This window comes from Schistocerca cancellata, chromosome 1, assembly GCF_023864275.1.
Source record: "Schistocerca cancellata isolate TAMUIC-IGC-003103 chromosome 1, iqSchCanc2.1, whole genome shotgun sequence".
Classification (NCBI taxonomy): domain Eukaryota; kingdom Metazoa; phylum Arthropoda; class Insecta; order Orthoptera; family Acrididae; genus Schistocerca; species Schistocerca cancellata.
The window spans coordinates 259,329,351-259,339,911 of record NC_064626.1 but is presented as its reverse complement, the minus strand read 5'-3'; positions in this window follow the sequence as shown (position 1 = coordinate 259,339,911).

The following is a 10,561-nucleotide window of genomic DNA, read 5'->3' as shown; positions in this document are numbered from 1 at the left end:
AAGCAATATGCTCTTCAGCTGTATTAACAACTTTATCACTTAATATTCACAGCCTGTTTGAAGATTAGACACTAAATATTGAATTTCACTTTTTGTTATTCTGTGTTCTCGCATAAATCCATTGTGACAAACTGCACCTCATTTCCCTTCATTCCATATTTGTCTTCAAACTCTGTAATATGTTCGACGCATTGTTTTATCTTGCTTCAAATTCATCTTTCCTAGGCCATCTACGCTGTGTAGGAATTACAGAAATGGGACCATATAATTTAATATTCTGCATATCTGCAGACTCCATTATTTTCAGCTCTTAAAGGACTAATCCCTTTGTGTCACTGTTTCATAATGACTGATCTCTTTCTTTCTCTGTATCACTTATTTTCAAAGCTCATTTACATTATGACTGAGCTAGCTTCCCCTCTTCCCCCCCCCCCCCCCAAGTTACGAGAATAGCAAATATTGGGTCTGTTCCATGCTCTCATATACTCGTGAAAACTCAAAAAACTAAAAAGCAGACTTAGCTCTTTCTTTACCTGGACTCTTTATTAAACTAGAACACATGCCTAATGAAAACTTTCAATTGACAAACGATTTAAATACTTGAGCAGTAGTGATAACTAAATGAGGACTTCGAGAAAATGAAATTGACATCTCAACGAAAATTAAAGGACAAGAGAAACCGCTTTTCAAGTAGATATCTTACAGTTGATAATATTACCCGCTTTATCAGTGTACGCCGCTTTATACAGACGCCGGCTTGAGCGGCCGAGAGGTTCTAGGCGCTACAGTCTGAAACCGCGCGACCGCTACGGTCGCAGGTTCGAATCGTGCCTCGGGCATGGATATGTGTGATGTCCTTAGGTCAGTTAGGTTGACGTAGTTCTAAGTTCTAGTGGAATGATGACCTCAGAAGTTAAGGCCCATAGTGCTCAGAGCCATTTGAACCATTTTTTGTACTGACGCAATCACCCAGTGTCAATGTTAAACACTCAAGTGCTGTAGTCTCCACAGGTTACTAATGACGAATCACATCCGTAACAGAGCTAGTTACATAGATAACGTGGGTATCGCCATGTGTCCGATAAGAAGTAGTATTTTCTATAAATTAATAGACATCCAAGCGGCCTCTCACTAAGCTACACCCTAGGGCACTCTTAACTTAAAAGGAAGGCAGTATCCATTTATCATACTATATCACAACTATAGGGCAATAGCCCACTTACTCTTAACGGTACTATACGCAGGTTAATCTAGATTTTCAGTTTACAACGGGAACTTGGTCCCTGTATAAGTAAACAGGCATTGAAGTGGTCAGTAGTGACTGTAGAACACAAGGATGCGGTGATAGCGTTGCTAATAATCAGCACACTAACGCTCATTTATCGCCAGCAAAATTAGAGCAACTATCCACGTACGATTTTGGTGTCAACAACGATCACTATTCACTGGTAAAACGAAAGACTGCGATAACTACCTTGCCTTGTACCTTCAACTCTTAAGAGCTATATATATGTAATGCCAAACACACAACGGCAGTAGTCAAACAAGGCATTGTTCAACACAAGGCAACAACTCCGATACGCTCCAGTACGTGCAGAAGTTACTGCCAACCAGATTAAGCAAAGTTCATAAAATGCAGCCAGCCTACCTAACTTTCGCTCCTCAGATGCGCCATTCATAAATCACACATCCTTGGACACTTCGCACTAGGACACACAACGTAAAGCGAGACTCTGGTCAATACAAAGCTACACTTAAACCTTATAAGCACAAATAAGTACACTAAACACAAACAACATGATTGAAAATTTCGAAAAACACAACCAACCAAAAGTCAACGCTCGCATGGACCCAGATTTCGTAAACCGTATGTCCTCCAATAAGGACACATCCGATAAAGTGAGCATTTGACCAAGAGTGATGCAAATGCTCGTAGTTAAGACAACCACTTTCAATTACGGTTGCTTAACACTTCAGACAGAACCACAAGCTAGACTAAGTGACCGTTGCCTCCCAAGTAGCATGCAGAATTTATTCCATATAACAGGAAGACAGTAAGTGATTCATGCATTCACTGACATAAGGAGTCAGCATTAGATTTCATTGTGATTCCAGAACCTGAAAAATTTCCATAAACAACTGATAGTAGTCCTACCTAACGGATGCTCCACTCGGTTTGAATGCGAGAGGGGGAAAAGGCATAAAAACCCGAATCAACCACACGTTGCGGAAACTTCGCGAAACGAGCCAGAAGCAGTTTCTCAAGACATGATAACATAGTCGACTAAGGACACGTACATCACCCAACATACCGCAAAACGACTCGAAGATCAGTTTGTGGGTGCCTGCAGCAGGTAGCATAGACTACACGGCAACTGATAGTTTATGAATGTCACTAACCCGTGTTTTCACAATTTGTAAGCGAATTACCAAACCATTGCAAAAACAGACATAATGTCTTATGGGATAACAGCAATCAGTGATTTTATAATTTTTATAATCAAGACGGATTTTAAGTAAAATTACCAAACCATTTGACAACTGAGTGAAACAACTCCGAAACACATCCAGTGCAGGTGAATAGTGAATACTACGTTACTCCACTCTTACATACACAACGGCCCCAAGGGGAACCTGTCACATCAACACCTATCTACTCCACTTTTCGTCTGATTGATTCATGGAGGAAACCACCTATCACTGCAGGCTCATAGTGCTACGGAGCTCCACTGCACGTCACGAGGGCGAAGTCTCAGGTCGCGAAGACAGTTACCAGGCAGCGCGATTGCGAGACAGAATGCTACCCCCAGTAGATGGCGGGATTTTAAAACCGACGAAAGTGAGGACGACTTGGCTCCCCAACTAATTTTTGTGGTATCCTAGACATGCGGCTTTTCCTCATTTCATAGCTTCCCTTTCTGTCAACAGTTGTCATTGTCCATAAATGTTTTGCATTCCCTTGCATCTTTAGTGCCCCTTAAGACGGCCACGTCCAGTACTTAAATGAGAGATTAAAATCACGTACCATTTCGCCAAAGAAAATGAGGTATTTGCTATCACTGCTGAGTTGGCGCTTCTTCCATCGATTTCCTGCCTACGGGGTTCTCGACGCTAGTGACGATTACGCTAATCGTTGATACGAATATGATGAATTTTAATAGAACTTTATTGCAAACTGCAGTAAGTGTTGGGCGATATCTATGAGTGAATCAGGGAGAGAAATAAATTCCGATACTCGCTTGGATTTTAAATTGATCAATTGAATGTGTAAGTAGGCTGTTTATGTTTTCTTTATGTAAGTTTGCTGTTTATGTTTTTTATTGGCAACGTTACATAGCACTCTATATGAAAATCACTGGCTGTGCTGTGTGCAGTATGTGGCTAGTTTGCATTGTTGCCTGCCATTGTTGTCATGAACTGCTATAGCTGGATGCGAACAGCGCGTAGCGCTGGGCAGTTGGAGGTGAGCCGCCAGCAGTGGTGGACGTGGGGAGAGAGATGGCCGAGTTTTGATAATCTGTAAGACTGGATGTCAATTATGAATATTAAGGTAAATACATTGTTTGTTCTCTATTAATATCTTTCATTTGCTAACTATCCCTATCAGTAGTTAGTACCTTCAGTAGTTTGAATCTTTTATTTAGCTGGCAGTAAAAATCTTCGCTGCTCGAACTACTGCAATACAGCGAGTGCCACTACTGCCAGCTAAATAAAAGATTCAAACTACTGAAGGCACTAACTACTGATAGGGATAGTTAGCAAATGAAAGATTTTAATAGAGAACAAACACTGTATTTACCTTAATATTCATAATTCACATCCAGTATTACAAAACTCCGCCATCTCTCTCCCCACATCCACCACTGAAGTTGCTGCTGTTTTCCAGGCATAGTGTTACTGAATTTGACTTTGTGTTACTCTTCTAAGCTAGTTTTTCTTGTTTCCTGCATTGCCTTATATTAGTTGTAATATTGCACTTGCTTTGCTAATTTATGCTGCTTGCTTTGCCATTTCTATATTTTGTCATTGATGTTTGTGTTAATTATTTTTTTTTTTGCTGCATTGCCTCGTCCCTTGGTATATATATCTGAGCTCAGTAGATTTAAGTTAGCTTAAGAGGGGGTAGACTATATAAGAAACTGACTATGGAGAATAGGTAAAGAATGCATTGCGAAGAAAGATTTGGGCCCCAATGAGTATTGTACAATCAGAAATAATTATTTTGAAAGAAATATGAATGGAATACAGGAAGGAGGTATAGGTAGGATTATCTTGGAAATAGATGATGAGGTAAGATAATGGAAAATAAATAATGAGGTAAGAAATATGTGAACATATAAATACAGAAAGCATGCTTGGATAGGATTTTTTTGGTGGAAGCAAAGGTTGAAATAAGACGAACGATCTATGGAATGAAGGGAGATCTCCAAGCAAAATACTGCAGTAAAACAAACCCTGTCCTTTCCTCTTTGCTGCTTTTTCCAAATATGTAATTGTGTGTTGTCCTTTCCTTTTGGTGTTATCCCACTATGTGTTTGTGTACCCTTGTGTATTTGTGTTTTTCCTGTCTTTATGTGTTTAGCTGATGAGAGCTATGCTGTAGAATTTTTCTAATACTCTGTTATTTTCTTTGTAAAGATGCTTAGACATTATTTATTCTGTGTTGTTTTCATGCTCATGTGTGAAGTTGACGTTTCAAAAGTGATTCTGATCTTTTATTTTTGTACTCATGTCATCATTCCTGTAACACTGATGTATATGTTTATTTCTATTCTTTTGTAAAGCCCCTATTACTACAAATATTATCTGTATTGTCATGTTTTTAATGATTTTTTTTGTACCTTTGTTATTGTATTCTTATGTTATATAATTGTAATTGACGCCAGTTAATCAAATTAAGTAACTTGTAAGCATTCATTTCACTGCACACATTCTGTTGGTCATAGTATATGGACAATATGTGAGAAATAGGGACTGATAATGTTTGCACGTGTGTTAATAATTCAGCAAGGGACTGGATAACAGCATTGCTGGTTCTAAGGAAAATTCCAAAAACTTTGTGAGTGCACAAGTGGTGGTTATGGACTTGCTCTATTATCCGCAAGACTCTTCAATGGTGATTGTGCACCTGCACAGTCGCAACAGATGGCTGCTGGCCATCTCTACAAGGACTACAGTGGGTCTGCATCTCTGGTGGCCCACCAATACTCTCTACCAGGACTGCAGTGGGTCTGCTCTGTGATGACCTACCTACCAATATTCGTCAGAACTTCGAATGACGCTGCTGTGGGTTTGCTCTGTTGTGGCCCATTACCTGTCAGCATGTCAAGAGTCAGCACTGTCTTTCTGTTAGAAGGACAACACTACTTCTTCAAGACTGCATGGACATCCACTACTTCCGTGTGCATTGTCTTTTATTGCTCAGACTTTGATAAAAGAAACGGTAGTTTTACTGTGGTGAATGATCAGGACTGTCTTTATTGACTGTGAGAAAATTTTAGCTTTTGACCAACATTGTATCAATAAGTGTGTGCATTTGATATCTTTGTTATTGTAATTATGAAAAATTTTATCAAATCTTTATTGGCCACTGCCCAAAAATATTTTGTAAAATTTTTTGTGGGGAGCATGGGGGCTATGTAAGTAGGCTGTTTATGTTTTCTTTATGTAAGTTTGCTGTTTATGTTTTTTATTGGCAACGTTACATAGCACTCTATATGAAAATCACTGGCTGTGCTGTGTGCAGTATGTGGCTAGTTTGCATTGTTGCCTGCCATTGTTGTCATGAACTGCTATAGCTGGATGCGAACAGCGCGTAGCGCTGGGCAGTTGGAGGTGAGCCGCCAGCAGTGGTGGACGTGGGGAGAGAGATGGCCGAGTTTTGATAATCTGTAAGACTGGATGTCAATTATGAATATTAAGGTAAATACATTGTTTGTTCTCTATTAATATCTTTCATTTGCTAACTATCCCTATCAGTAGTTAGTACCTTCAGTAGTTTGAATCTTTTATTTAGCTGGCAGTAGTGGCGCTCGCTGTTTTGCAGTAGCTTGAGTAGCGAAGATTTTTGTGAGGTAAGTGATTTGTAAAAGGTATAGGTTAAAGTTAGTCAGGGCCATTGCTTTGTAGGGGTTATTGAAAGTCAGATTGCGTTGCGCTAAATAATATTGTGTGTCAGGTTAAGCACAGGCTTGTATAATTGTTCTAAGTGGACGTTTCACATGTAAAATTGTTCTAAGGGGACGTTTCAAATGTACTAATCGTTCAAGATCCTCCGCACTGATTTAGTAGTAAATAAGACAGCTACGCTACCCATATTGTGTCTCGTATTTCAGGGAGTCTCACCATTAGAAATATATTATCGTGGTAAGCAACATGGCTGATATTTGGAAAATTCAGACCTTGAAATTAATGGGAAATGTAATAATAACATTCATCTACTACACTTTCAATATAGTTTCCTGTATTCTGTGTCTTTAGAAGCCACAGCAACATCATCAGAGCTTCACTTTCTATATAAGGACGATGCCAACAGTCTAGAAAATCGTATCTGTTAAATTTGTAGATTTTATTTTTATGTGGCGTCACAAGTAACTGCCACAGATTGTTTACAAGCGTTATATGCGTTACACGCGCATACATAACAACTGAGACCTCATTATGAAGCTGTGATTTCGAAATGTACAGTGGCATATTGGGAAAGCTATTAAATTCTAAGCTATTAAATTCCGACTAACCACCGTTTCTAAGGGCAACCTCCACGTGAGACGTCAGTGGAAGGAACAATAAATTGGTCATAGTTATTAATACAATATTACTCATAGTTTTTAAATAATGCTGCTATGTCAAAACAGTTGATTGATTTCACGCAAATCTGTATTTCCTATTTAGTCATCTTTTGTCATCAGCCACAAGTTGTTAATTTTCAGAAAAAGCATCGCGACCGGTTGAAATAAAATCTGAGGTTTACCTCTGTAACTGAAATAAAAAAATTGTCACGACTTGTGACTCTGCAGGAAATGAAATAAATCTGTACACAGTTGTTTCGATATCATGGATGAAAGACTAGACACTATATTCTAGAAGAAACTAACTAACCGCGAGCATCACAGATCTGCATGTCCGCCTGACCCTTCATCTTATACGTAATTGGGAAGAATATCTGTTTTAATTATACATATATCAATGCATCATATATTCATTTATGGGAGAAGACCGTCATTTATTGTTATCAATAATTTTTATATATTCAAGCGTTATGCAGAAAAGATGTATTTATAATGTGGCGTACACTGAAAGGACTATGTTAATGTAATGCGAGAGAAAGTAAGTAATTAGTGCCCAAACATGTCCATTCTCGCAGAATAACTGAACTACAGGTAAGCAAAGATCCTGCGAATTTACGGGTGGAAATTCAAAGCTTGTCATCGCCATTATTTATTCACTGAAATAACTATCTGTATCATTACACACGGTTATCATTCTGCCCTATATAATTATTTCACACATTTTTTCCCTCACGCTGCACTGCCACCCGAACTTTCAAGCAGCACACGTGACTTGACTAGGGCTTCCTAATAACTGCGCTGGTGTTGCGGTATAGCAATGACAAAAGCACGGCTATAATTGATATTTTCTCGATGCAAGTGTGTAAACATAAAAGGGCAAATGTTTCTTATTGTAGCAGAAGATAATTACGTTTAAAGTTAAATATTTACGGACATTAATTCAATATGTTAAACGCCAAGGACGTTTGTCTTCCTAATCATTTGAACTGTTGATTAGATATAATCGAAATTGGCTTGCGGTAGCGGCTCCGTTTAGGTTACGAAAAAGTGGTACAACCATCGTAGAATTGTTAGACCTTCATATTCGTTCAGTTCTCCGTCGTTCATAGACCAGCGAAGACAAATATCTGGAAATGAAAACGTCAGTCTAGGTGCGTTAAATCAATTGTAATGAAACTATTTGCCTTAAAAACCACTTAGAATGTTATCAAAGAAAGAGGAAGAGAGTGTTGAAGAATGGCATTATCTGAGAGGCTAACAGCTGAGCCTTATAGCCTTAGCAGTTCTTCTTGGTTAAGAACTGAAAGTTTGATCAGTTGTAGTTATGAACTTGTGCTGGAAAAAAATTGTTCGATGAAATCTCCGAACAAACAAGTTTACACGCATAGCAGCAATGAGAAGATGGATATACACATTGCTTGGGTAAATGGAAAATGACAAATAAAACGTTTTTTGGGCAAATTTTATGGATGAAGTTAGTTAGACCACCATTGTTGCATTTATATTGTTCCCACGATCCTGCATACACGTGAAAGTTTCCGAAAAATCCTGCCCAAAAAAAATTTATGTGTTATTGGACAGTGATACATTTGAAATTTCATGAGAAGGCAGCATGTAGAACATGTTGGACTACAATCTAAAACAGAAATATAGAAACCTGATCGTATGAAAGTCATGTTTTAAGAGAAGTTCTTTAATCCTGCACTTGAACAGGACACAGTTTCGTGGGAGGACTAAGGACAGGCCATGGACATTTTAAGAAACACCCACACACAATGGATGTACAGAGAGCAGACACTAAATGTTGTCTGTGTAGTGATGGTGAAGCAACCGTACCACACCTACTAGTCCAGTGCTATGCATTGAAGATCAAAAGACTGAGAATATTCGGGTCATCAAGTTCTTAAAAATTGTGTGAAACAAGGAACTAGCAAAGAGCCTCCAACTACTTTTCAGAGGTGCTTGTTGGTTTTACTAGAAACGCCGAGAGTAAACTTCACAATAAACCCTGTGTCGGTGCGAGCAATAGTGGGCCAAGACTGCTGTTACATTCATTTCCCTGTCCAAATCAAATTAAACCAAACATCTTGCATTTTGCATACAACAGAATCTTTTATCCAAAAGGCAACAACTTTTAGGTAATTTGGAAGTAGTTTTGAAAAAATTTTACAGTGCAACAGAAAATACAAGTGCTGATGAATCTCTGATTCTGTTTCAAGGTAGCATTATATTTAAATAACAGTACGACATACATTGAAGTAACATAATTTACTTGTGCTGCCGATCTAATTATGCATATGCGCATCGAGTATGTACAAGAAAACTCGGGAAAGGGAAAACTTCAGGTACACGAAAATCGTAAGACTTTGACGACGACTACCGCCCCAGACGCCATAACACATCAATTACTGACAACTTTGTGAAATAAGTAAATAGTACTGGAAAATCGCCGATTCTCCATCAGAGATGTTGCCGGTGATGAGGAAATATCGCTTGGCTACTTCCAAGAGATTTTTTCAGGCGTTTTGACCATGGAAGGTGTAGCAGCAAAGATTGATCTGGTATTGTTGAATTTCGAACAAAAACGACGTCACGTAGACATCTGTCAGGAATCGTTGAATAAGGTCGAAAAGAATCCAAAACATCTAAAATAGGGTATAATAGGTAACTAAACGTGGATATACGGATATGACATTGGAACCCAGGCCAAATCGTCCTAGTGGAAACTGGGTGAAGAGTCAAGATCGAAAAAATTCAAGTTCGATCACGTGTGAGGGCTGTTCTCACTGTTTTCTTCGATTACAATACAATAGAGTATTATGATTTCTTCACCAATTACAACAAATTTAATTTGAAGAAATGAACACATAACAACATGTAGAATCTATTCTAACAAAGGTAACTTGTTCACATCTTCATTTCTTGCCTGTTCCAGTCCATTATTATTGATAGTTACAACAAATTTTAAAATTCGGTTATCTTCTAGACTACTATCTCATAAAATTATCCCACTATCTACTAAAACATCAAAACGTAAAGAAGGGGAAGGAACAAATAGGATGGTGGCTTTAATTCAATTGTAAACGAGCCACTCGTCGGTTCACCTGATGTTGTTCCTAACATTATAACAAACACTCAATATACACTTCTGTTTTCAACTCTTCAACTGAAATTCCTTTTAGTGCCTAATATCTTGCATATGGAAACAATATATAACATCTGTTTTGATTAGCCTTTTTAAGTGTTGTTCCACTACATCGTCTATGACCCTGATAGGAAATCATAATAACCTACAGTTATACATAATTACGAAACACACCCTGTTATGTAAACTTCCTACCCTCCAACAATTCTATCACAATTATAAGAGCAAGATATTACCAGCTCGTTCCATCAAATTTTTGGTGTCCAGCTATGTAAAAAGATGAAAATGTCCCAAAAAACTTAGTCTTTTTCTGCAGCTATGGCAGTTGTCGTCAAAAATATAAGAGAAACTGTTTTCCTATGAACGTTAAGTACAAATGGATTTTATAATTAATACGATCCTGAGGGGTTACATGTCTTCTACTGTGTCCTGTTTCATCAAACTCATGTTCGTGTGTCTGAGTCGAAGCAAGGCCCTGGGAGTAGACAACATTCCATTAGAACTACTGATGGCCTTGGGAGAGCCAGTCCTGACAAAATTCTACCATCTTGTGAGCAAGATTTATGAGTCAGGCGAAATACCCTCAGACTTCAAGAAGAATATAATAATTCTAATACCAAAGAAAACA